The sequence below is a fragment of the Ixodes scapularis genome, unplaced genomic scaffold (assembly GCF_016920785.2).
Source record: "Ixodes scapularis isolate PalLabHiFi unplaced genomic scaffold, ASM1692078v2 PGA_scaffold13__105_contigs__length_92229423, whole genome shotgun sequence".
In the NCBI taxonomy this organism is placed as follows: domain Eukaryota; kingdom Metazoa; phylum Arthropoda; class Arachnida; order Ixodida; family Ixodidae; genus Ixodes; species Ixodes scapularis.
In genome coordinates, this window is record NW_024609839.1 from 21,005,140 (window position 1) to 21,032,954 (window position 27,815).

Here is a 27,815-nt window from a genome sequence, read left to right on the forward strand (position 1 = left end):
TTAATTACAAATCTAATTACATTTCCAAAAAAGCATGTAAGTACAAGATACAAATACAACCAATTGTATTTGGTCTCCTCCAAATACTTTTCCAAATACATTCCTCAAAATTTGCGTTAGCGACTTTAGGGCATCTGCTATGGGTTTCTGGGTATTTCAATTTAATTTCGCATCGCACACTTGGGAGTTAGTGTGCGGGGCTCTCGTAACGTAATAGAAATATAATCCCAAAAAAATGTAGTCAGCTTGGACGTAATAGGTGAAAAAAGTACAAAGCTTCAAGCAGCTTTTTTTTTCGATTACATTTTGGTATAGACCAACAAAGAACCGAGACGACCAAGACGCGCAGCACTAGCCAGATAATTTTTTATTGTTGCAACTCGCACCAGTTACGAAAATATGGACGACCCGCGCATTTAGAAGGTTCCAGGCAAAAATATGGATGGAAATCAGGCTGGAAAGCATCACAAGTTGTCACAGGCACTTATTTAGCCAGTCTACCTGTGAACGTCGATTTCGTCACTATTCTTGCCTTGGACTAGCACCGTAATCACAAAGTCACTAAACGCTTGTGCTTGATTGAGAGACACTGCATTGGGTGCAGAACATAATTTTCTTCCTGCTCTGGATAGTGACAATAAATTTGAGGGACGTATTTTCGCCCACAAAATTGTATTTAATTACAATTGTATTTGAAATACCCACGTTTTAGTATTTAAATACACACGTCAAATACATTACCCAATTTGTGGTGGTGGTGGAAAACCTCTTTATTGGTCCTGCGAAAACCCCTACCCCTCCGTCACCCCTTCACCAACACACCTACGCACAGTCTGCCGGTGAAGCAAGCGCCGGGTTCGCTGGACGAAACCCAAGTAGATACAAATGCAAAATACACAAAGTATTTGAAATACGTATTTCAAATACTTGTATTTGAAATACTGCCCATCCCTGTTTGAGATAGGTCAAGGCCCATCCCCCTGAAAGTTTTACGAACGGTCGTACATGACTCTGAATGTCGTAACTATCTGGTTTCAGAGAGGCTGTTTAGAACAATGTGTTCACCAGTTTAGTCATGCTGTCTAAAATATATTTCCACCGCCTAGGGGAGGCAACAAAGAACGCGTACAGTTTCTGAGTAACACTAAAAATTTGACGGCCTCAAGGCAACCATCGACGCTACACGCTCCAACAAAGTTTAGTGAATGGCCCGCGCACGGGACGTAAACGGCCAACTTGTTGAGGTATTTTACATGCGGTTGCAGTCCTTTGTACTTCCTCGACAAATTACTCGCGTTGTCATACGGCTGGCCCCTGCAGTCGTCAATCGAGATGCCATTGCTTCTCAACATACACATCACGGTTGCGAAACTATACAACCCTTGATGCGATTAAATCGGAGCAAATCCTAGAAAGCGTTCATGCACTTCTTCTGTTAAACAGTCGCCTAAAACAACTGACAGCTGGTCAACGTGGGTAAAGTCTGGATTCGAATCAATTATTAAAGAGAAATATTTTGCCAGTTTAACCTCGTCAGCAAGACGGTCTTTGACGGCCTTTGCCATAAGCTCGATACATGCGTCACAAACTGCTTTTGACAGGTATGATGGGTGGCCTCTGCCCTTGTTTTCATGGCGCTTAATGTGTTCGCCCAGAAAGGGATCAAACTGGGCAATGGCCATGGGCGTACCAACCGGGGGGGCAAGGGGGGCACTTGCCCCCCCAGCTCTCAGAGTGGGGGGGGCAAGGCATGCGTTTTGCCCCCCCTGAAACGGCCGCCACTGGGCAGAGCAGACACAGGCCGGCGGCGCCCAAGGAATACCAAGGGCACTGCCCCCCGACCCGCGCGGGCATATTTTTAAGGCGCAGGCGATACGAACCCTAGCAACGGTGCTCACGCACGCCGGATTGGCTGGTTTGTGGAGCCTTGCCCCACGAACAAGGCTACACGGTAACCTAACGGAATCCATCCGCGAGACATGGGCCGGACGGGCCGTCCAGACCAGGACGTAGGCCCTTACACAAAATAAAGTTTTGCTTGCTTGCTTGGAGATAGGCGCTGCCGCCGTCAACATAGGCAGCGGATCCCTGTTGGAAAATCTCGATGATGGAAAGATGACGGAAAAGGCTCATACAAGCATAACCGTAATATGGGACATCCTATACAAGCGAAAAAGGCGGCTCCAGTATAGTGGAATAAGGCGGAACGATACAGGTGGGCGGAACCATACAAGCGTGTCGTATTATGGGACATCCTATACCAGCGTAGTGGATATAGGCGGAACCATGTAGGCGGACGGAACCATACATGCATAACGTAATATGGGACATCCTATACCAGCAAAAAGGCGATACCAGCATGGTGGAGCCATATGGCTCCAGCGTGTTGGTTTCGCCTTTTCACTGTTGTACAGGGCGATTTAGTTTCAAGCTTTACATATATGTTTAGAAAGGTCGTGAAAGCTATATTAATGCGGTTTGTGCAGGCGAGTTATACGGCCAGGCGTACGTAGTATAGGGACCTAGTCGTAACGATCAGTCAGATAATTAAATACAATTTGTTAATCAACTTTTTAATTAGTGAAAATAAAAATATGGTTTCAATTAGAAACTTGCTGAGTCATTGAAAACCACAAAATCAAGTTTTTTTTAGAAGGATATAATTCAGGGGTAGCGTTTTATGCATTCTGTAAAAAGCTTTATTTGGACGAGTTTCTAGGTTTCAGTTTCTTATCAGAGCTCATCTCTGCGCCCACGGTCCTGTTCCCCAGGGGCATAGACACGCAACACACATGCGCCTTGCTTCCCTTCATCCTACGAGGGAGGCGAGGGGGCGGCTTCGCACTGCGGTCACCGGGCAGCTGGACCGCAGGTGCAAAGATGCGCTCTGGTAAGAAACCGAAGTCCAAATGCATCCAAATTGACCATTTTTTTATAACGCCATATAATGCTACTCGTCTATCTTTACAAAGAAAATTGATTTAGTGTGTTTTGATGATGCTTAGCAGGTTTCTAATTGGAACCATGGGTCTATTTTCACTGATTAAAAATTTCACGAACCTACTATACTTAGAGAGAGGCTGAAGCAGTTTTATATTTGAGAAAACACTTTTAAATCTTCTTCATTCGACCTCGAGAATCTCAAATATCAAAATTATTTGCTAATTTAATTAATCAAGGCTGCATAGTCATTTTTAAAGCGCTGTGAAAGCACCTCCCTAGAGAGCGACGTCACAACAGCAGCTTTCAAAATCTTTGTTCACGCATCTTCAGCGCCTATCAAAGCTATGCACGCACGTGCTATTTTTTAAAAGGGCAGAAAAATGTGTCACGACTGGTGCCAGTGCCGGAGAATATACCTAGAAAACTTGCGATTGGACGCGCGGCCCTTAAGCGACACACGCTTGGCGGCCGAAAGGTCTTCTTACGATGTCACTGTTGGTGGGATGTTTTTTGTGTTTTCTCACGTTTAGTTATATCTTTGAGGAAAACGAACGGGATATTCAGATTCGCGGGATAAAACTACGCTAGAATGAACCTCCATCTAGTTTTCTGAAAGAAGTCTGGCATATCTCTGTAATAAGCCGACGGATCATTACAAATTAGCCTTTTATACTATGCCGCCCTGGCCATATAACTCACGTGCACAGACCGCGTAAATGTAGCTTTTACGGCTTTTTTTAAAAAAAATCTGTAAAACATAGAAAAAAAACTCTGTAGAATGTCCCCCAATACGACACGATTGTATGGTTCCTTTCCCGCTTGCATTGTTCAAGAAAGACTTGTGGACATCCAGCGTTTCATTGGAATGCTGGATGTCAGCGAGTCTCTACATCAGTGAGTGGTTTCAAACAAGCATGGTGTTTGCACACCAGTAAGCTCTTATCCGAGGCTCACCAGGACCACTAAGAGCAGAGGCGAAATGTCGTGACCTGGTAAATTTGGTTGCAGGTATTTATTTTTACAAGAACTGCATGCAGCAAAGCTTAACTTTGCTTAAAAGAAGATTATTAAAAATTCAATACTGAACAATGGTGTCCCTTGAGCTGTCAGACCAAACTCCCACTCTTGCCACTCAGGAGTTCCTAACTTGTGCGTAGAGGATCAGCACAACCCAGATTTGTGCTGTGAGCGCACCTGCAATATAAAAGTTGAATAAACATGAGATGAAATATGAGACGTTTACAATTCTCTGTAACGTGAAATTAGAGCACAGATCTTGAAGAGCAGGATGGGAAGGTATGCCCCTCCTCCCCCTCCCCTCCTCTTCTGCTCCCTCCCATTTAGCAGGGAACTTTCCTGAATTTAGCGGGAAAATTTCACCACTAAATTTAGCTGGTTAAGTTTCCCACTAAATTTAGCGCAGAAATTAATGTCACATGACCTCAACACAAATGCAGTTTTTCCGCTAAAAGTAGCGGGGAAAATGACGTCGCATGACCGTGTCACGTCATCCATAAAAAAATTCAGTTTCTCAGCTAGACTTAGCGGAAATATTAACGTCACATGACCACAACGTTAATTCAATTTCCTGCCAAGTTTAGTTGGGTGGTTACGCCGACAGCGACGCCGCGAAACGCGGAAACGGGTGCTAAGAGCTGCGCTAAAAACTAAATGCATCAGGTGAAATAAAGTGAACATTAGAGATACTGTAAGAAAAAGAAGAGAATCTAAGATACCGTTCTCAGATCCTTCCTTTTGTCCGTTCTCAAATGTTTTGATTTCAAGAAATGTTTATCTCTTTATTCATACCCAGGGAACCCCTCCCAGTTTCAGCATGAATGCAATAAATCAATGCAGACTAGACCTTGTAAACTATAATCCACATGAAAATTAATGTTTGCCACATAGTCATGTATGAGTCAGCGGCTCAGATCTCTAAATACATTTGTATTGAGGAATATTCTTGAATAAAACTTCTGGGCTTCGAATTCAACAGTTTGTACTTCCATAAGGAACACTGCATGGCACTGATTTTTTTTTTTTTTTTGTGACACATCAGAAACAGCACAGCACTGTCATCCTCGCATACCTAACAAGAATTTGTATTTTTTTTTTAGCATGGCATGTGCTATTCTAATGCCCATACAGCATCCTTTAACAAAATTTCCTTTGTAGAGCTTTTTATTGGTTCTTATTTAGCTCGCACGACAGATTCGGTACCTTGAATTCTCACTCGGCATCAACAGTTTTATATATTAATGTAATAGCGAAAGACAAGATGTATGGACTTGAGTACGGCTCAGCAAGCACAGATGTTGAGAAAAGTACTGAAGAAAACTCAAATGTGAAAATAAAAATAAGCTGGAATGTGGAATTATGGACATGAATACAGTTAGCAGATTCAATATGAAGAATATGTGTTAGACGCACGCTCAAAGAAACCTGTTGCATCTATATTCATTCAAATTACTTTGCAGAACCCAGCGCTGCAGTCTCAGGTGGGAGTTCGCTGAATGAGTCTACTGAAAATGAGTGTAGACGGAAAAAGCAGTTTGATCTGCGATAATGAACATTACATAAGTGACATGTCATTATTACTGTTACAGTGCCGAATGTTCCAAACTGTCAGTCGCATCATTCTGTGAGTTCCCTCCGTACATTACAGGGTTTGGCTCTCTCGAATGCTTTGCGAGAAAAATGATGAACTGGAAATATCTAGAGTAGTTCTAGAAAAACTATTTCCAGAATCTTATCTCAGCATCGCAAAGAATATAAAAAGTTTCTAAAGACAAGGTTAGTGCAGGAGTTGAATAAACTAAATACTTTGTTTTTCGAAACCATCTTGCCGTAGTAAACGTATGAAGTTCCCCTAGGTAGAGCTAGTCATTACGGATGATTGTGCCCATTGCGTACCATTAAAATTTAATTTGCGACCTACAATATTTACAAACTCAATTAACTCTGAATAAGTGGACCACTTGGCATTAAAGATTGGCCTCACCATGACTGTCTGCCAAGATCTACATAATAATTTCCATGAACCTATGTATTTCAAGAAAATATTTGGTGCGAGCTTCTTAAAACACAATAGCACTTTTTAGCAAGTGCTGATTGTTGGGCAAGTTGGTACGGTACGTTAGAAAACATGATTGTGCTTTGAAGACGGGGACATAGGAAGGACAGACACCACAGAGTGCTAACTTTCAACTGATTTAATTCAAGAACCTCGGCGTAGAAACACACTGCGTCACCGCACCACATCTCAACCAATCCGTGGCCCTGCCACGGACCGCAAGTACGCCAACTCCTTATCCGCCAAGTCAATTGACGCCACACTGACACAACACGTGCCGGAACTATTTATAGCATCAGCCTCCATAATCTCTCTAACAGTCATATCTTTGTGCCTAGCAAGAACAGTAGACTGAGCAAATAATGGTTTGCACTCGCAGTCATGATCTGTCGTGTCACTGTCATGACTGCGGGTGCAAACCATTATTTGCTTCGTCTATTGTTCTTGAGAGGCACAAAGATAGGACTGTTAGCGAGATTATGGAGGCTGACACTATAAATAGTTCCGGCACAAGTTGTGTCAGTGTGGCGTCAATTGACTTGGCGGATAAGGAGTTGGTGTACTTGCGGTCCGTGGCAGGGCCACGGATTGGTTGAGATGTGGTGCGGTGACACAGTCCGTTTCTACGCTGAGGTTCTTGAATTAAATCACTTGAAAGTTAGCGCTCTGTTGTGTCTGTCCTTCCTATGTCCCCGTCTTCCAAGCACAATCATATTTTCTACCGCACTTTTTAACACTTATAGAAAGCCTGTTGTGGGCCACAACTTAAGCAGTTTTCACTTCATTATAAAGAGCAATTACACATATGTGAACCATGAATATAGGCCTGCACTGAATTTTTTTCTTAAGCTGAACATGCTATGCTCTGTTTACTATATAAATCTTTGCAGAGCTGACAATGTGCAAGTTCCTGTTTTTTTATATTTCACATGTCCCGACTGGTGAGTGTGGTAGGGACATAAGATTGATGACACAGACGAAACACAATGATTATTTTAAGAATTTGTTTGGGTATAGCACGAGCAAGGCGATCTGCGGGAAGTTATTTCTGTGACACCGTCGAACCTACATCCGCGGGCTTTAAGTTCACATGTTAATCATGTCTGCAGACTCCTTTTTGTAATTGGAATTTCATCCAACCCAAGATTTGAATATGTTTTTTTGCATTTTAGGCTTAGTAGTGCTTTTGCTGTTCTATTAATAGGTAAGAAAAATGCTTATTTCAAGTGGCATACCTAACACCTGGTGGCACGAGGACTCCCGTGTCGTGACGCAGACCGAAAGTCACAGCCAGGGAGATACTGCGATGCTCTTGTTGCTGGGATTACCTCCCCCATGGTCCTGCCCAGACCACAGAAAAAGATTGAGTCCAAGCTTGTGGCCACTAGGATCTCCAGATCTTGAGGCACCCAAGTAGCTGAAAATAAAAACAAATCACAATCAAGTACTTGGCAGAGCTACATTAGAATGGCTAGCATATTCTTTCGTGATCAGCACATAGATCCTCTTATTTTAGTCATAGTCACCCCCCAGGACAAAGCTACGTAGGCGTTAAAATGATGGGTACCGAATTTAGGTGAATGATCAAATGCATTCATTTAACCCCCTTTCGCCCCAACCTGAGACTTCTGTCAAATATTCACATTCAACTGTAAAGACTACAAATAAAACTACTACTGCAATGCAAAGCCGTATAGTGGGAGAGTTTAGCCAGCGGGTGTGGCAACGAAGGCGCCGGAGAGGAGGAAAGGGAGGAGAACGCCGAAGGAGGGAGAGAGAAGGCAGCAGAGAAAGAAAGAGGAGACGACCACCATTTTGACGCAAAGCTGTCTGCACGGAGCACTGTTGAGGCTACGTGTCGTCTGCTACGGGCTTATTTATTTATTTTTGCCTAAATAAAAGTGCGTTCAAACATGGAGGAACTTCTTTCTTTAGGTTTTTAAGCCACCGAGCAATAACACTATATCATTTTATTGCCAGAGCCTGCCAAATAAAAGGAAAGAACCGAAATTTGAATATCGATCCCATGCCGGGCGAATGAATGAAAATGGCGGCCCTCCCCGTTCAGCTGGGAGCAGCCTAGAGTTCACGCGCATGCGCTCACGCCTCTTGCTCTGTGCCGCGGGCTGATCAGCTCACTCGGAAGGGAGACGTTACGGCAGCGAAATCATAGACTGCCAGACTCTCCCCATATATGGCTCTGCTGCAATGGAAAGATTTTCCTACCCTCGTGCTCAGCGAGTGTCGACTGTGGATACAACTCCGGTTCATACACTCGCTGAACATGAGGGTAGAGTGTACCAGCAGAGGGCAGGTGTCTGTATACAAAGAGTTTAGTTGGCACACCAAGAGGCTAACGAATAAGAATGGGTACCACTCTGAGCAAAATGCCAAAAAAGCGTGGATCTCGGCTTGACACTAACAGCGGCACACAGTATCTATTTTACTGACAAAGGGGTACTAAATCATTATTTTCAGCTTCCTAACGAAACTAAATAATCTTCCCGGCTTGCTTTTTAGGAAAATCTCCAAATTTACAAGAACTACTAAGACAAGACAACGTCTAAAAAAAAAAAAAGCAATGGCAAAACCAGCAATCGAATTCGCCTGCTCTCCAGTAGCACGATATCTATGGCAGGCAGACCTGCAGAATGAGCAAGCAGTTTAAGAAACAGAGCATGTCCCATGTATAATTTTTTTTTATGCTGCAAAGCAAGCGCTGGAAGGAGGTTTCACGACATTAACGAAATTTCTTGCAATCAGTTGAGAACAAATTAGAGCAGTGAACTTGTCCTTGCTTCTGGCATAACGTTTTAGTGTTGCCCATGGAAACTCACATAAATTTGAAAATAAAAACAAAAAAGACTAACCTTCATAAAAAGATCTGTAACTTTGGCAAAGAAAAGTTACCTTGGAAAAAATATGTACAATACAGTTGTACAGCGTGCATTTGTGTGCTTAACCAATTTTGAGGCAAATCGGCGACAATGAAAAGAAGACGTTTGAGTACAATTAAGGGAAAGACAGAAAGGATGCATACCTACAACAAAAACATTTAGAACGACCACGGGCAGGAAACTCTGGTGAGGCTCTCGGAGTGACTCCCTCATATGGGCCTGCGCAGACCACAGAACAAGATCGGTCAGAGCTTGCAGCCATAAGGTGCTTCATACCATGAAGTTACAGAAGCGGGTGCAATTGGAAGCAAAGTGCATTTCATTTCTCTGAAAAACGAAGAGTTTAATAGGTAGCTTGCATTCATAAGGTGATGGTCATGAATGCACAGACTTTTCAATGCAGCGCTATATCACCAACTTGTTAACCATGCCGGGCAACACTAAAAACTGAGAGCATTATTTTAAACTATCTCAGCTTAAAGTTAACCACGACAGAAGCTTCAAGCCATCCTTGCAAATTCAGTGCACAAAGCAAGCCATGCGACCTTCTAGTTGGACGCCATGGTACGTCGAGCTTATAATCATGCGTCATGCTGTTTTTGCTGCAAAGGCTTGTAGTTTTAAAAGTGGTCCAGCTTAAAGAGACTAAAAGTATAGACGTTTATGAGTGGGGCCCTCACCTAGTCTGCAGCTACATTGCGAAATAGGACGTTCCAACCGGGATGTTTGCTGCCTGTAACCACACGACCAGCTTGTGCCCAGCGATTGTTCGAGCTGAATACATGTCCTCGACAGTGCCATTATTTGACAAGCATTTCTATGACTGTTAAACATGACTGACTTACAGAGAGACTCCACCTCAACGACTAATGACTTGGGATACCTAACTGAATACTGATATATCAACTAAATGCAAAACAATTACCTGGCAAGCATTAAATCTTTCAAGAGGCTGGGTCGACTCCGCATTAAGTTGAAGGAGTCGATGCGTAATAGGACAATACAAACAAAAATATGCCTTAGAATTCCTTTTGCACCCCCAAAATGATGTGTTTTTGAAGGTAAGGTACACAATGTTCTTGATTTAGAAAGTGCCTCAGCTGTACAAATGCATATGCAATAAGGGCACTTGCCAAGCCTATTCTACTCAGCTCTGTGCAGGTTAAGCTAAGTTAGAGTATAGAAGTACATGCTCACTGACACCATCAGAAAGGCAGGGAGAAGTCTCCGTTGTTCGACCTCTAGCCCGTCTGCTACCTTCGATGACGTTTCAGCGCCTGATGAGCCTGGAGCGAGCACATCTGTCTAAAGCGGGGTGAAAAGCACAAGCATGTGCTGGAGGACGCCCAGCCATTCTCTTTTTGTCATCGGCTATACTACATATTTTTAGTAAGACATATTTTTAAGTGAGGAAAAGTACTGCAAATATGCAGTCCACCTTAAAGATAGCAACAGTTGCCATTCACCATTTTCCAAATAAGTGCTCCCACGTACCGGAACATCTACACATGTGGTGCGTGAGTAGGTTCAGGACTGAGAGGCTAGAAAACGAAGCGCTCGCAAGGCTTGTCTGGCCCTTCCAACCATGCGGGTACATTCGTTGCAAGTTCCCGATTTGTAGACAAAATGATTTAGAATGAGCAAATCTTGTCTACGCCCGAGGTAGAACATTGAGTTACGATTCCCCCATATTGTGCGAACCATCCTTCAAACTGCGGTACCACCTGCAAATAAACTATGTTGTGCTGCGGCACGCGTCCATGCTGCCTGCTTCAGAGGAAAACCACTGCTCGTGTTGAAGACGACATCCCACAGTGGACAGGCAACAATTTTTAACGAACAAAAACAAAATTGATATAATTCAATAGACACAGATAGGCTCACAAAGTGTCGGCACCATGATTGTTGTTGTTGGTTTTACTCTTGCATACAAACAAAGGTGACTTCCTCTCTCCTCTGATGGACAGTAAAACCCCCTTATCTTGGTAGCCCCTATTTCTTCTCGAATCGGTCACAGAGGACATAATCGCAGCCACTGAATTCCGCAAAATTAAAGGCCGCGAAAATTAAAGGTTCGCCAACATTAAGGGGTTTACTGTTCTTCTGAGTGTCACATGATGTTAACATTTCAAGGAGGCTGAAGGTATTGGTTTAAGAAAAAATTTACCTATGAAAAAAATGCCCTTCTCCAGGTTAGGCACGCGAGGTTCTTTTGCACTACGTATAAGGTGGCAAGTTTATTTCGGCAGAGCTTTTGGTAAAACGGAGTCACAAAAGTAGCTATACTTGGCGTCAACTATTTTGTGCTGCATTATAAAGCCAGAGTAGATTCCACAGTGCGTGCTTCAGCAGAGCACTGTTTGTTGCGAGAGCATATGTGGTTTAGTGTTGCATCCCATTTGCATAACTAGAGAAACTAGCGCTGACAGAGTTGGAGCACTCCAAATATTAACAGCCGACTGTAGAAGCATTGAGAGATGCACACATGCGAACTGTGCATTTCTTAAAGGTGGGTTCGAGCAAAGGTAAAAACAATATCTATACTTACGGCGGCCATACTTGCCTTTCCCAAGCACGACCACTTTTCCCTCGGTAGCACCATCCAGTAAGAAGCACCAGCAACACGCCCATGAGATGCCGCCGCCTCCTGGATTGAATGACGACCCGCCTGAGGTCTTGGAAGGAGATCCAGAACACTGCTTTAGGCCAGATGTTGTATCTGGTGGGGCAGAGACTAAAAGCAAAAATTAACGAATTTATCTGAAGCGCTACATTCCTATAGGACAGCAGTATTTTTTTAGGCCAGTGATTCGCTTTAATTAAACACAAATGGTTGGTTTATATGATGAACCATCAGCCCCTATTTTTCTTAAGTGTAACGCAGTGTCTAACGTTACGTCCGACGGAACCCGAAATAAAAATTAAAGATACGCCCAACGTAACTGTCAAGCATTCGAGTTACGTCCGACGTAACCCAAAATAAAAATTAAAGTTAACATATTTACTCGAAAATAGGTCGAACTCTATTTGTTGGACCCACCGAGAATAAAAAAAACAATTCAAATATAGGTCGACTTTTTTTTATTTTTAAGAACAGGGGAAATTTTGGGCAAAAGAAAGAAACCTTTATTTACATCACTTCACAGCTTGGTAGACATCCTCGCAAATCCGCCACAATACTTCACTGACACCGTTGCAAAATGACGACAAGAAACGAAAGAAGGAGCGAAGCAACGAAAGACAAACTACAAAGACGCAAACAAAGCCGCCGTGTCGCCATGAGCAACACGCGAGCCGAGCCGCCTCAAGCAACTAACAAAAGTAACATCTTTTTTTTTTTCTTTTTTTGTGCGCGTTTGCGAGGATGGAGGACAAAGTGCATGGCGCATCGCGTTCCTCTCCTTCCCCATTGCCCAGCAAGGGGAACGCTAGAGGTGCGATGGCGAAATCCAATGCCCCAAGAGGTGCGCGCGATAGCGGCATCGGCCACCGCTGTTGTTTTCGGTTGTTTAACAAAAGCCTTTTGAAACAAGAAGCGGCGCAGCTCTACGGCAACGCCGGCTCGGTGACTCGATAGCTTCATGCCTCCGGTACGGTCGCAAAATTTGGTCGCGAATGTAGGTCGAAATTCTTTAGTCACGATTTCCGAAAAAAAAAAAATAAATAAATAAAAGAAAAGAAAAAAAAAGGTCGACATATGTTTGAATAAACACGGTAGTCAGCTGCGCGACGAGACACACATTATGAAAGCGATTGGTGTGAGCGATCAAGGTGATGAGCGACGTTTTCTAGAAGCCCAGGAACCGAGCGGCGCAAGCAGCGAGAGTGAGAAATCTTCGTCGCTCGGCGCCGGCACTCGTAGCTTCTCGTCGTCGCTCGTCTCGTTGATCGCTATATTGCTTACATGCTGTTCAGAAAGGTGCTCTAAGTGGTTACCATTGCATTGGGACCAGCCTCGCATCCAACCGTAACCAGTCTTGACTTTTTTTTAAGCCGCCCAGGTAGAAGTTAACATCGTACATACATCGTTTTCAAGCATGGCTCCTCGTTCATTGCTCGATTTACTTTTTCGTAAATGACAAACCGCAATGAAGCACAATTATTCTAGTTCAAAATTGTCACGAACACTTGGCACGCATGCTTACACTGTAGCGCACCTAACGTAATTTAAAAGTAGAACGAAAACGGGACGAGATTCGCTTACCGCTTCACGGAAACAGAGTCCTTCGGATCCTAGGCCTAACGGCCGAAATCGGAAGTCGCCTGCGGTCCGGCGATCGGACGAGTTGAGCCGGCCGCGCTGTGCTGACCCCGGCTGACCACGCCTGGTTGAACCATGAGAGGCGTCGTCGAGTTGAGAGCCAGAGACGCAGTAGAAACGGACCGTAAAACATCTGTCCCGTAAAACGCAGAAGGAGCCAGCGCCAAAACCGCTACGTCTGGCTGCGTCGCCATCTCCGCGACGACCGGAAGTGTGTAAACCGGGACTGGCCGGGAAGTTAGAAAAGGCGCGGCAGCGGAAGCCACTGGGCGGAAGCTTTACGTTTCGGTTTCGCTTTTCTCCGACATCGGCCACGGTCGCGGGCTGGTATGTTTGCGGCTGGTTGCGACGACGCGAGGGGCCACGAAAAGACGCCGAGTTGGCCGAGTACGAATCACGGCCCACGATACGAGCAACGGGCCATTTGCCCCTGTCGACCGGCGATGCGGTATCCGCGGCTTAGTGTCACGATAGGTTTGTTGCCGTGCACGTTGACTCAAAGCTCGAAGTTATGCAGTTCCGTCAGTTCCGTTCCGGCACCAGCCGCACCACGTTTTCCGGTGCATCGCACGTGGAGGCTTTTCGACGCATTCAGTGAACGTAAAGATCGCGCCCGCTGTCTTCGGTGCTGTGGAAGAAGTTGGGAGACGGAAGAAGCATCAAAACCAAGGCGTTTAGGACTCCAGTCCGGGCCGCCGGTCCACTCTGAACGAGAGGCGACGTGTGTGTGCACGCTTTGAGGAAGCCTCCACGTTTCGCCGCGCCAGACCTCGCCGATCGCGACCAGACCCCGAGTCCGAGAGGCTCTTGCGCAGCCAGGAACGGCAGCGAGGTAGGAGCTGCTCGTTCTGCGCAACCATGCAGTGCTCTACAGTGATCGGAGCTCTCGGTGTCATGCGTGCTTGCACCGAAGCCTTTGTGACCCCTTCGGACGCGCAAGTCGTACTTCGCAAAGGTTTGGACGGGGCCGCCCTCACCGAGCAGCTCCGCTAAATTCCGCTTACTTATGATCGCAATAAAAGCTTGCGTTTGTTCTCGGGAAAAAAATTGCGGGACCGCTCTCCGCGCCGCCGACGAGGTTGGCCGCCACCATGTTCTCAGCTGTTCACTCGCTCCCGCAGCGAGCGCCTTCCGATAATCCTCCCCGTTCCAAAATGCGATGCGATCTTCGTTTACATGAACTGAATGAATGCGCACTCGCCATCTCGAACCACCTCTGTCTAGCGACTTTAATGCGATGCGCTTTGCGCATTATGCCGTTTACATGACCGCATATTGAATGCGGCAACTGGATTCAATGCGACTCAGTCGCATTCATGTAAACGCGGCTTATGTTATTTTTCGACATGTATGATGTATGTAACGATACCGGTGGTAAACGATGGACGTTTTTGGTGGAAGATGGCGGTCGTCTTTCTGCATGTATGGTTTAGTTATACCGGTGGTCTTGTGGTATAGGCGTTTCGTTGGAAAGATGGCGGTCGCCTAGGTCATCGGACGCAAAATCATACCAGCCATACCGAGTCATATCGGCGAGCAAACCGGCTGCCAGTATAGACAGACCCGGAGCCATAGCGGTGCCGGTATCTCCAGTTATGGAGAACGCAAAACCAAACTAGCTGCATGTATAATAACAATAAATTATGATGGTGTCATACCAGGACTGTACAAGCAGCAGGTTTGTTTCTTGTCCGTTTTTCCAATAGGGATGCAATGCGAGTTTCCGAAGAGGTAGCGTAACTTAGTGGTGAGATGTCTGCCTCATACGTGTCAGACCCGGGTTCTATTTATGGTGTGGGCCGGCTTACTTCTTTTTATTTTTTTTCTCGAACATTTTGTTTTGTCGAGGCATTTGGCGATATTTACATTTCTTTTTTACCATTAACACTAAAAAAACGAATGTTGTTGACGAAACATCGCTAAACTAAATCGTATCGACTCTATTTACGGAAGTGCATGGGGGGCAGCGGGGCTTGGGTTGCCGACCGGACGCCGCAAAGCGGCGTGTACGGGGGGTGGGGGGGCTAGGTGGGTTAATAGATTTGTAATTAGCAGCCGCACACCGTCACCGCGAAGCGGCGTGAACGCAGGCGCGGGGGTGGGTTAACGCGCTTCGAGTGATACACGAGCAGCCCATCCGGCGTGAGCGTCGTTGTTAGGGGTTCTATCGCCTGCACCGTAAAAGGAGCAGTGTGTGCACCTCCTGTAGTGGGCAAGAATTCCTACATTGGAGAGACGCGGGGACAAGCCCTTTCTTCAAATGCGTCAAGTCTCCTTGAGCTTCGGTATACAAAGAAACGCCACTATTCGGAGCTAATCCCACAGTTACTCGACCTCTCTTGCGTCGTGTCTGTTCGCTCCCCGCGCCTCGTAGCAGTGTTGTTGCAGTGGGGGGGCTCGTTAAAATTTTGGGGTTTTTTGGACTATCTAAATCACTTTCTTCCTTCCCATCCCCCCCTTTTCTACTCCGCATGCTTCCCCCTCTGCAAATATCAGCTGACCTTCCGACATCTTTTCTGTGTTGATAGGCAAACTATCTAAATCACTTTCTTCCTTCCCATCCCCCCCTTTTCTACTCCGCATGCTTCCCCCTCTGCAAATATCAGCTGACCTTCCGACATCTTTTCTGTGTTGATAGGCAAAACAACCACTAAAATTAGAAAGTAATTTGTAATTTGAGTGGAAGTCACTCGGAAAAGTAGTTAAAGTAAACTACGAATTACTAGAATATAAATGTAATTAAAAGTTACTAAACTACCCAGAAAAGTAGTTAAACTACAGTAACTTGAGTAAAGTAGTCGAACTACGTACAAGTCTGGCCCGGCAGGCGCTCTGCGTAAGGGTTTTCACCTATCTGCCTAGCCCCGCACACCATCACATGGGCCAAGAAAGGTGTAGTTTTACTGCAGAGGAGAAATCAGCAGGGTCCAAGATGGTGACAATGGAGGATGGGGGACTGTTCCAGTGGCTGATGGCTTGAGAAAGGAATGACCAATTGAAAGCGTTAGTGAGCCAGAAATGTGCTTGATGGTGCAGACGTTGTTGAGGCGAGAAGATGTTCGGTCGGGGGGTAATAACAAAGTGGTTTTGAGGTCGGGAATGTGGTAGTAGATTTTATGAATAAAGCACAGCTAAGAGACTTTTCTGCGAAGCTGCAAAGAGGACATGGTTAGTTCAGTTTTTAGCGCTGAGACACTGAAAAAAAAAGTCATAAGTGGATGAAATGAAGCGAGCAGCTCTGTTCTGAACTGCCTCTACAGGGTATTGATGAGGTACAGTCGATGGGTATTCCAGATGGTTGAAGCATATTCTATTTTTGGTCTGACGTACGTGTCCAAGGTTAGCTTACGAACAAAGGGTGGAACCCTTTTTAAGTTACGTCTGCTTAGTCCAAGAGTTCCAGATGAATCGGCAGTAATGACTTCAATGTGGTTATTTTAGGGAAGGTCAGATGTTAGTCTTACACCAAGGTATTTATACACAGTAGCGGTCTCAATCAGATCGGAGTACAAGAAGTAATTAAATGACAGTGGTTTTTTTTTTGGTGAAGTGGATTAGTTTGCGTTTATACTTGTTTAATGACATAATCCACTCTTTGCACCAATTGTTAATTTTCTCTAGATCTTCCTGAAGCTGGTTATTATTTTGCACACAAGTTACTTTGTTATGGATGACGCAGTCGTCGGCGAAAAAGCGGTTTTTTGAAGAAATCTCAATGGGGATGTCATTAATAAATATTAAAAAGAGTATATAGAGACATATACTCTTGTTCTCTCTTGTTGCTCTTGTTGCTCTTGTTACTTAACAAGTAGCTTTTGTGAGTAACAATCGGTGACAATGCTAAGACGCATGCGGACGCTCTTTCACGGCGCGAACTCATTTACAACTATTAAGGTGAGCCCTAAATTTTCACAAAGTTTTAGCGGATTTGTTTGTGATTTCATATATGTCTCTCTACGAACCCCAGGGGAACACCAGGAGATGCATTTATTAAGGAAGATTCATGATCATCATGGACGTGACCTGTACACGGGAAAAAAGAAAGTCACAAATCTGTGCAAACGGTTATTTGGTCGAGGCAAAAAGATGATAGCTCAAAAAGAAGGCGTTGATAAAAAAACACGGCCAAACGCTTTGGAAAAAAAAAAAAAAAAAACTGTGTCAGTTTTTTCATTTCAAGGTTCAAGGTTAGTGTGCAAGTCATGGATGAAGTCGCAGAGTGTTGTTTCGCAGGAAAGTACTGTCTCCGGCGATATGAAAGACCCACTGGGAGCGCGTGGCCGAGGCGGTGGCTGGTGGGGGCGCTGCGAGCGCTCCGGGCAGTTCCATTCTGCTTCGAGGGGAGGACGCTCATTCGGCACTCGGCACAAACTGATAAGCGCGTTTCGCTTTATCTGAGCCCGAGTGAGCGTCCTCCCCTCGAAGCAGAATGGAATTGCCCGGAGGGCTCGCAGCGCCCCCGCCAGCCACCGCCTCGGCCACGCGCTCCCAGTGGGTCTTTCATATTGCCGGAGAGTGTACCTTTTTGAAAACCGTGCTGCTGTTTAAAGAAAAGAAATGGGATGATAGGTGCCTCATGATATTGGAGTAGAGGATATGCTCAAGTAGTTTGCAAGAAATTGAAGTCAATGAATTAGGGCGATAATTAGATGCGGAAGAGCGGCTGCCCTGTTTAAAGACTGGGAATTACCCTTCCCACCTTTTGGTCAGATGGAAGGCACCTTTGAGATAAGGACTGAATAAAGATAAGTTTTAAATACTCACTCGAAATAACACTGGTGTTTCTTTTAAATTTTAGAGTTGATGTTATCGGTTCCAGCGGACGAAGTAAGTTTTAGTTTATCAATCAATGTTATAATACCGGCGGAGTTAACGTTAATAGGATGCATGCGCTCGTAAAGCTCTTCAGGGAGAGTGGGGACGGAGTCCAAGCACTCGTTAGTAAACACTGATGAAAAATATTCGTTAAACACAGAACTATCATGGTCGACGTTGCACATCCGACCATTCCTAACTCTCCCCATCTTCCTAAACGTCCGTGTGTGTCCGAACACCGGAAACCGGAATTTTAAAGGTTAAAAACGGCACGTTGCGAATATGGAACGCGCACTTTCATGCAAAGCTGACGTCAAGTGACTCAAATCGAAAAACATGCATATTTACAATATTGTTATCTCTTCTGGTGAAGGCTCAGCAACCGTTGCATCCGTTTTCGCGCACGAAACGGCGACTACCAGAGAAAGTAAGAACGCAGTGATTGCCTTTATTTTAACAATGTAAACACACTTGCAGGCGTGCGCTGATGAAGCCTCAAAATCAAAGCTCTCGTAGTGTGATTCGTGACTGTGCCGGCTACTACCCAACCTCGTTGTCACGCCACTTTCTGGAAGCATACACCAAAATTACAAGTAAACACACAAAAGCGACATCGATACAATTATCTTCTAGAATATCACCTTATTTAGTCATAACTCTTTCAATAGGCACTACAAGTTGTATTTATTTTAAGAAGAAGCAAAATTTTTTTCGTGAGGAAAACAAAATATCAATGTTAAGTCTGGTAACGTTGTAATTTTGCCGAATCATTGCCAAATCTTTAGAAAAGTTGGACAAAAGTTGCGCCGAATTTTCGATTTGGGGGGCGGGGAGAGGGTCTGGTTTGCCCCCCCACTCAAAAACAAGTTGGTACGGCACTGGCAATGGCTCCAAGCACTCCCATATGATTTCCATGTCGCGGGGAACCAAAAACCTCCTCACTTCCCCTAAACGCTAACCTTCGTTCAGCTGAAAGCTTGACAACGACGACCACGCCCTTTAATACCTCTTTTAAGTAACCGGTCTGAGTGGCTAAATGCTTGACGAGCTCCTTGTCAACGGTATTGCCCGATTAAGAGCGGAATAGCCATGCCGCCACGAAGTTCCTGTGTTCGACACTCTTTTCATGAGCGCAAACCTTTTCCTCTCCTCTTTTCCAGTCACAAAAGCCATGCCTGGTGAAGAAACTCAGGTTGCTCGGGGTTGAAAATAGTTTGCACGTGAAATAATAAACGGAACCTTTTGACTTCGAGTAAATTAACCAGTGCCTCTCGTACGCTTCCCCATCTACAACCTTTCGCGCAAAAAGAACAGGTGACATATATCGTTTCTGGCTTTTTTATTGTCTTATGGAAGACAGAAAAGTCTGTTCCCGATTTTGAAAATACATTGAATCTCCCTTCTCGATGCATTCACACCGAAACCGGTCAGTACTAACAGCCGGCCAGTTAGCTGGGTCACGGGCAGTCACGGAGCCTACCTCATGCTGCTTGTGAGCTGCCAAGTTTCCGTCCAAACATGAAGGCAGCTGATTCTTTTTCTCGAGACCCACGTCGTGGCTGGCAGGACGATGATCTAAACTCCCAGGGAACAGGTGAGAGGGCTCTTGGAGTGTCGTTTGAAGGAGCTCGTCAGCAGCAGGAATCTGACCGGGAGGGTTGGGGCTCGTTGATCAGCAGCAGAGGAGATCGGATAGGGGAGAACAGACGCGTGGAGCTCGGCGGTACGGACTGGGCCAGGTAGAATCGACGTCGCTTGCCGCGGAGCAGGACAGTGCTCAATCGACGTCTGTTAATCACCAATAAGAATTGGTGAAGTGGGCATTTTTTGTTCAGGATCCGGAGGACCAGGAGGAGTGGATGCTTGCCGCTCATCAGGACGTCGAGGGTAGAGCGGAGTAGACGAGGCTTTTGCAGGAGCGGTGTCCGTACTAATGCTACTGTGAATTTTCAAATTATGACTCTAGGTAAAGCAATCGTGCGACTTCGCGGAAGCTGCATTCACTAGATATTTTGTAATTTTTGGTTGTTTCTTCTCGTGCTCTTCTCTCGCTAACTTTTCCTATCGTTTAGAGGCACCACTTTGGTGCTTCCGACCGGAGATCTCTGGAAATTCCGAACTCTTACAGACACCTCACTCAACATGGAAACTTTAGCTGGACGGTTTTCATTGGTGGCGCATATTTTTTTTCTACTTTTTCCATATGAACGACGTCGCAGGTGATGAAACGAGTTGACCAACGAAACGTAGAATACGTATAATCTATACCACTGCGTTGCATGGGCACGCCCTTAACCCAGCAGAGCCAAACAGAGGCCAGCGGCTGGAGATTCATCATCACAACGAACAGGACGTTCCGTGCGCCAATATTGAGAATTATTCCCATATGCGCCGTCTGGGCAAGAGTAAAATTCTCCATCTTAATTGAAAAACGCTACGTAGACTGCGAATGAGAGCCACGTGTGCCTTCTCGTGAATAGGGATGTGGCTTTTACAATGGTTAAGGAAGGGATGTTTGGGACACATCTGGTTCTAACCAGAAAACGTTTAATCGGAGGATCCCGCGGCAAAGGCAGCCTGCAAACGCGGTACTGAGCTGAAAGACGAGGCGGCAAGAGAACACTTGGAGTGCTGAGTGCTCCAAGCAACGTTATGCCAACGTTTCTTTTTATTTGTTTTTTTATTAAAGTAAAAATCCGAGATTTCGAAAGCCCTCCGCAATGACAACAGTGGCCTGGAAACTATACAGACGCCGAGCACACTCGCATCTGTTTCTGTTTCTTCAGGAGCGGCTCATGTTTTCTGTGTTCAGCTTCCCCCGGCAAGTAGAAAAAAAAATACAAATATGAAATCGTTTGTCGGTGTTTTGCGTTGCTAACGTTTGTGCAAGCTTATGAAACAACTGAAGACACATGCCGATGCAGTGTCTCTGTAATTGTTCGGCTATCAGTGGCGCCGCCGGAGCGCTTTCCGCTCCCGTCAAGACAACGGGGTAATCAGAAACTTTTCCCAACAACCACAAAAGGCTCCGCGACAATCCACCAGCAAACGCGGACTTCATAGTGGGACGGGCAAGAGTTTCCCTAGGATGAGGGACCCCCTGAGAGGCGGAGGCCTCGCTTCTGCAAGTGCTGACAAGGTCACTCGAAGTAAACATGCTACAGGGTCATTAATGTCAGGGATCCGTTCTAAGCGGTAGATGCACAAAAAACAAATATCGTTACAGAATTTTATCAAATGCTCAAAGTTTATCAATCAAAGTTTGTTTCAACATATATACAAAATACAACTGTCCGCGAGGTACGGCTAAAGGAGACCAACGCGTCTCCTGACGAAACAATCACGTGAGGTTTGAACATCCGACTGCAAGACATGCTAATAAAAAAATAAATACAAAAAATGTACAATACATTTATATGTTCACATAGCACAAGCGCAGTGCAAGGGAAGCCCACAGCTCAATTAATAAACAATAACAACGAAATCAAAATGCAGACGATTTTATGTTACAGACAGGGTGATCATTGTCGACTTGCTGCTAAATATTCTAATTGTTTTTATTATGTATAACTAAGCGTAAACAAAAAAAAAGTTTTAATTGGTAGATGATTCTTTATTTTTGAGCACGTTCAATAATCAAGGGTTCATATTGCATAAGGCTATAAATTGATTGGTAATAGTTTGGGCACCATAGTTAGTCCGGGATCTGAACCCAACCAAGCATATGGCGCGTAGGTTTATTCCATGTTTCTTGATATGTCTTTGTTCACAAAATAAGTAAAATCGTGTTTAACTTTGTAATAGATTAAAGTAGGTAGGCAGAAACTTTAGAGCTCAAAAAATGGCAGTGACGAGTTTCTTATATATGCAATTTGTTAGCAACAGTTCTACGAAGAAACATTCTTTGGAGGACCCTTTCTGGAAGTAAAAAAAGTGGATCTGAATCAGTCTTATTGCACGTACCCCAGATTAGATGAGAACATAAAAGGCGGGAGTGATCTAGGCAGAAGTGTAATTTTACACTAAGTGGTAGGTGTTTTAGCCGGTATATTATATCCAATAGATCTAGCTATATTTATCAGTACGTTGTTATTGTGATCAGTTCGATTTAAATCGGTTTTAAAGCGAACCCTTAAAAACTTGCAGGTGCTTGCACATGAATAAACTGTATCCGCTAAACTTAGAGGGAAATTTTACATGACGTGACCTATATATTAATTCAGTCTTCTTGCGAAATTAAGCGGAGTATAACTTACTTCATGTGGCCTAAGTATCTATCTGAGCTTCATGCCAGTTTTTATGAGGAAATAAATAAACAATAGGTTTGCCTTCAGTTTCCGAAACGGCTGTTGAATGTCTTTTGAAATGAATTGAAAGGGTAACTTTTCAATTACTGTGTTTCATACATTGTAAAACTTTGAAGGTAAAGGTCGTCGTCAATGTTTTGTAATGGAGTTGAAAACTGAGCTAGTTGGTAGTCAGTAGACATGGTGAACAAAAAGCAGCGCAAATGACAAGGACAAAAGAAGTAAAATACACGCAGGCGTGTGAATGTGCGATACGTTGTTGTCTGTCTTTTTTTTATATATAAGTGAATGTGTACCTTGCGTGTTTGCTTCCTTTACTATAAGTTAAAAAAAAAACAGTAGTTGCGAGTCGGGGCCTGTCCTGTCCTGTATGTTCTTTCTTTTGTCCTTGTCGCTCGCTCTGCTATTTGATTTTGTTTACCATGTATAAGTCAATTTTGAGCTTCACGGCAGTCGTCGCTTCACTATGGTTTTTTCCCACATGGGAAGATGAGTTAATGTGAAAAGTATAGCAGGAACTAAGGAATCTAAAATTTACAAGGTGGTGTACTACCACCACTACAGAGATCGTATAGAATTTAGAGGGAAATAAAGACTCGATTGAAAACTGAGCAGTTCGCTTTGTCGGACCCAGAAAGTAGAATACGACGAAAAAACCGGTGCAGCGTGAGTCTGAATTCTAAAGTTATAGAAAAGTTGCCGCTACCGGAAGGATTTATATTCGGCCCGCAACTGAATGAGACAGAGGCAAACATAATTCTAAACTAGAGCAACGAGGTACATAATTGTTTATTTATTCTGAGATTACAAGATCGTAGCGTTGCTTGGAAGTATCCCCGTCCTCCTCATTGTAACGCTTGTAGCGTTGGCGCCGCAGTCCATTTTAGTTCAGAGACATTATTTGCCTTCTGTAGAAACATAAATGTAAGGGATGAATTTAGTTACAGAACAACCAAAGCCATAGCTTCATTTGAAAAGAAAGTTGTGAACGTGTAAATGCAAATGTATTCGCCTTAAAATAAGCTGTGCATATTTTTTATGTATTTCGTGAGAGTCTGTTTTGGGAAAATTATATTTTGTAGTAGCTCCGCCCTCCGCTGCTAGCCAAGTGTAAGAGAAAAGTGAATAAAGAAGAAAAACAGGCAAAAATGACGTCATCGTTTGTGTGAAGTGACCGTTGCTCGCCTTTCACTATGCTCGGAGATGCTGCGACGACGAAGTCACCATGTCTCTGACAGATAAGACGCGGTTAACAGGTTCGGCCATTACCTGTGGCAATGAACATTTTTTCCAGTAAACGTCTGCGCTTTCGTAGGCCCTCTCTCCTTACCTTGTTTTTTTCTGTCGCCATTTGCGAAGGGGTGCCAATGTTCGTCCCGCACGACCAACATTGTCATCACCTATCCTAGTACGTATTTTGTCTTTTTTTCGATTCTGTTTTGAGTACCGGTATCATCGGGCATAAAAAGTATTGAAAACTGATAAAGCGGAATCATGTCAACGTTTTCTGAGGGGCGTATGTATGTTGGGCTGGTCTCCAATGTAATTCGCGGGCAAATTCCCAAATGGCTCTCGCTACTAAAAAAATGTAAAATGCTGCCAGTCGTTCAAACTAAAAGTTGATAACGCTTGCGACTGTCCAGTTTTCGTGTAGTTATCAAATTCAAGAAATATTACATGGTAGACAACTCCTAACACAGTTTTGTTGATGTTCGAAGTACTTAAGCTTCTCTTTCGTATTATCTGTAGGATTTACTTTAGGAATGCAACAACAACAACAACTATCCCCGTTCTAGATTCCCAGGCAGGAAAAGGTAGAGAGCAATCAGACGCCCTTAAGGTGCATCGTATATATTCAATAGAGTTCCACTTCTCTTATTGGTTACAGGTACAGAATAGAAAAAGTAGTGACTATTTTAACGTCTGTGACGCCACTTTCTTGAGACGTGACAATACTTCAAATATCATGATGACGTCCCCCGTCGAAATTTTTCTTTCTTCTCTCTCAAATTTCTCAGTGTTACGTAGTGTTCGCACTTCCATTTATTACGAGCGGGGAAAACAAAGGGTTATTCAGCTTGCCCTTGTCTTAAATTCAAAATTTTAAGTGAGACCCGTTCAGAAATGACATCCGAAAGCTACGAGCATCACCACCGGGCGTGTCACGTCCGAAAGGATCAACTATCGAGCCAGTCACACGTACACGTTGAATAAGACATTTTCACTGCCGACTAAGACCGAAACCTCCTAGGCACGCAACACATGGCTCCGTCAACACGTCAACACAACACCGACGACACCGTCAAAAAATAAACAGAACGAAACCACGAAACAGCTACCGTTGCGACGGCTGCATTGACGAGGGACGTCGAATAATAAAGCCACTATTTTGAAGTTTTACGAAAGTGACGTGACAGACGTCGAAACCATGTTTGATATATTCTGACGGTGGGCTTCGAAATAGTCACTGCTTATAAAAGAAAAACTTTCTCTGGAGCATTGTGCTTTGGAACGTTCGCATTAAAAAACGGCAACATGCAGCGAAGCTTCAAAAGACAAACCATTAAAATCATTAATAGTAATTTCTATTGTCGTGTTGATAATCAGAATCACCATGGCAACATGGTAACTATCGACTCCTAGTGACATTTTCACATTTTAGCTAAGTGATTTTTTGGTATATTTAGTTTTGTTGCATGTGCGTTTATGGGATAGTAGAAAGCAGTTTTTAAAGTAGCGATAGGAAAGGCGTGCTTGTTGGATCTTCTTCATTGGTGGTGTTGCGCGCTAAAGGCAAGAGGCACACCCCATTGTGGTTGATCGTCCAGGTTCAGCGCCTTGCTGTAAAGAACTTCTGCTCTTACACTGGAGTGTTTATTGGGTAGTAGAAAGCAGTTCTTAAAGTAGCTGTAGGATAGGTGGGTTAAACCAGGCTTTTTAGGCAGGGTCACGAGACCGAACCATGTGAACGTTTGAAATTTTTGGCGGGCTTATTGGTTGTGTGAGCAGAGGTGTACCCAGGCTTTTTAGGTTTGAGTTTTGGTGGAATATTTGTCGTGGGGTCGCGCTGTGTGTTGGCGGGCAATGGTGAATACGCGACGGAAGAAGGATGCGCAGCCTAAAGTCAAAGAAGTACCCGATAATGTGGGGTGTGCGGCCGTTGGTGCTGCATGATGGAGGCGGAGTTCAAAACGGTAGCAGAAGCCGAGGGGAGCAGCTTTACATGCCGGGGCTGTGAGAAGGTAGAAGATGGTTTTAGGAAAATAGGAAGAGAATGGGGCAGATACGGTTCAGGAGTTGAAGCGGGAGATACGGGTAGAGCGGGAGAAGCGGGCTCAGCTCGAGGCGCAGGTCGGAGATTTGATTAAGAGGGCCGAAGCGGATGTGGAGGAGATGACCAGGTAATGGGCAAGCAAGGTGGAAAGCGGGGCGGGAGAGCTGAGGCAAGAACAGGAACAGCGAGCCGAGCTTGAGAGACAGGTGGAGGAGCTTAGACAGGGAGAGAGTGAAAGGCGGAGTTGGAGGAGCATAAGAAGGAGTGTGAGGATATGGTGCAGCAACTGACAAGACTAGTTAATAAGGAAAAGGGGGAGGTGGCAGAGAAGACGGCGGTGGGGGCGGCAGTCCCATGGGGCCCATTAAATAGTGACGAGGTTGCTGACAGTGTGGGAAAGGAGTCTGCCCAGCTGTATAGTGCGGCAGTACAGCAAGGTTCGAGGAAGGAAAAAAAAGCTGAGGCGGAGAAAGCACAGATAGCTGGAGGGGGTGAAAACAGGCAGTCCATGGATAAGAGGGTGCTGGTGGTAGGGGACTCAAACATAACAAGGGTTAAGGAGGGGCTGCTGGGCAGGGTGAAAGGGGATGGGAGGGTAAACGTATTCGCAACTCCAGCGCGCCGCTCGGCCTCCCGCGGACGAACGGAAAACCAGAGGAGCGGGGACGGCAGCGGCGGCGGCGGCGCGGAAACGGTGCAGGGACTGTCGGCCTTGATGCGTGAAGCCGTTTTAACGAAAAAAGTGAGCGCGTTGAAAAAGGAATTTCTGTGCTCCGCCTTGCAACAGCCTTGCACGAAGGAACGGGATGCCTAATTTCATTACGGATTTTTCGTGTATCGCATACGCTGCGGATTTCTGGTCTTGTGCATGGCCGCCAGCTCAATCTGTGCTCAACGTGACGGAAAACGCTCCCGCTAATAATGAAATACTCTATAGTACGGTCTACGGAAAGTCTATTCTTTGCCATAAGTAGGAGAAAACTCGTCGCGTAACGGGTATGTCGAGCAATACAAATCGGGAATGGGTTCGCATTTTAAGGCCGTTACAAGGAACATGACCATTTATTCCAAGCACTTTAAGAAGACAGAATACCCGTACTTGCTTTCAGGTAATTACAAAGCAAATAAAGAAAAGCTCGAAGCATTTCAGGCGCGTCTGTGTTAGCCAGCCGTTCGTGACGAGTGCTTAGAACGCGCAGTTTTGGCCAGAGGGACCCCAATGTCGCAAATAACACGGTACGAAAATGTACGCTATATTAAAATATTTTTGTGATAGAGCAATAAATAAAACCCCTAAACACGCCTATTATGTTAATAGGCAGTTTTTGCATAGCGTACGACCCCCCTAAACTTCAGTTGGACGTACAGCGCACTGCCGTTCAACCGGCGCTACCAACTTTCACGATCGGCTTGATAGCCGAGTTGTGCAACTTATTAAAATAGCTTAAGTAAGAGTAAATGACTGTAAAAAAGAAGTAATAGGGTTTTTTTTTTTTTTTGCTTTCCTGCAAAACCACGTTTTTTTTTGTTTGTTTTTTCGGTACTCTTTGATGCGTACTTTAGCTGTTTAATGTCTTATATTGCGCCGCCATCAAGCCTCTCGTAAAGGTTGGGGCCGTCAGTTTGACGTCAGTGGGCTGCACGGAGACCTGAAGTATTGTAGTGTCGTATATGTGACAAGGGGTGTAAGGACTACAACATTTTTTCTTTAGTCAGAAGCACGGCAACGCTCCTGGCGCGCACTGAAAATTGTGCTTCAAAGGCGCAGCGGGAGCTTGCGGTTGTAATGCTACACCACACGGTAGCCTGCGGTAACAAACTTTCTTTCAATAACCATAGAGCAGTTTAAGTGTTGCAATACACTAAAACCAAGACAGTCGACAGCAGCGAGTTGTGAGGCTGTGACGCGAAGACACCAATACTGTGAACGCTGCTCTTCCGAAGCTTGACGGTCACCGTTCGCGGCTCTCTTTCTAGAGCACTAATGGCCAGGCAAAGCGCAAACATATCTTCATCACCCTCGAAAATATTTTGCCACCAGCAGTAACGTGGCCGGTGCCTAAAATGCGGTCGCTCACCACAAAGTTTCGCAATTTGAGGTTTCTGCAACTTTTAAATAATAGCATGCTCGTTTTCCTAACGTGCATCAGCATCTACGTCACCTGTAATATGGTCCCTCCCTAACCGCTTCGTATTTGTAGACAAATAAATTACTTTTAGCGCGCTGAACAGCGTCAGCGAGCAG

At 44.8% G+C, this 27,815-nt stretch overlaps 1 long non-coding RNA gene across 1 annotated transcript; it reads right to left on the bottom strand.

Annotated features, from left to right (window-relative positions):
* Positions 1-3,923: 3,923 nt before the first annotated feature.
* Positions 3,924-14,085, bottom strand: LOC121835486. The gene is made up of 4 exons (XR_006077614.1): positions 11,462-14,085; positions 9,057-9,132; positions 7,252-7,433; positions 3,924-4,137 (listed from the first exon to the last, which is right to left on the bottom strand). It is a non-coding gene; the product is annotated as an uncharacterized LOC121835486 (long non-coding RNA).
* Positions 14,086-27,815: the final 13,730 nt, after the last annotated feature.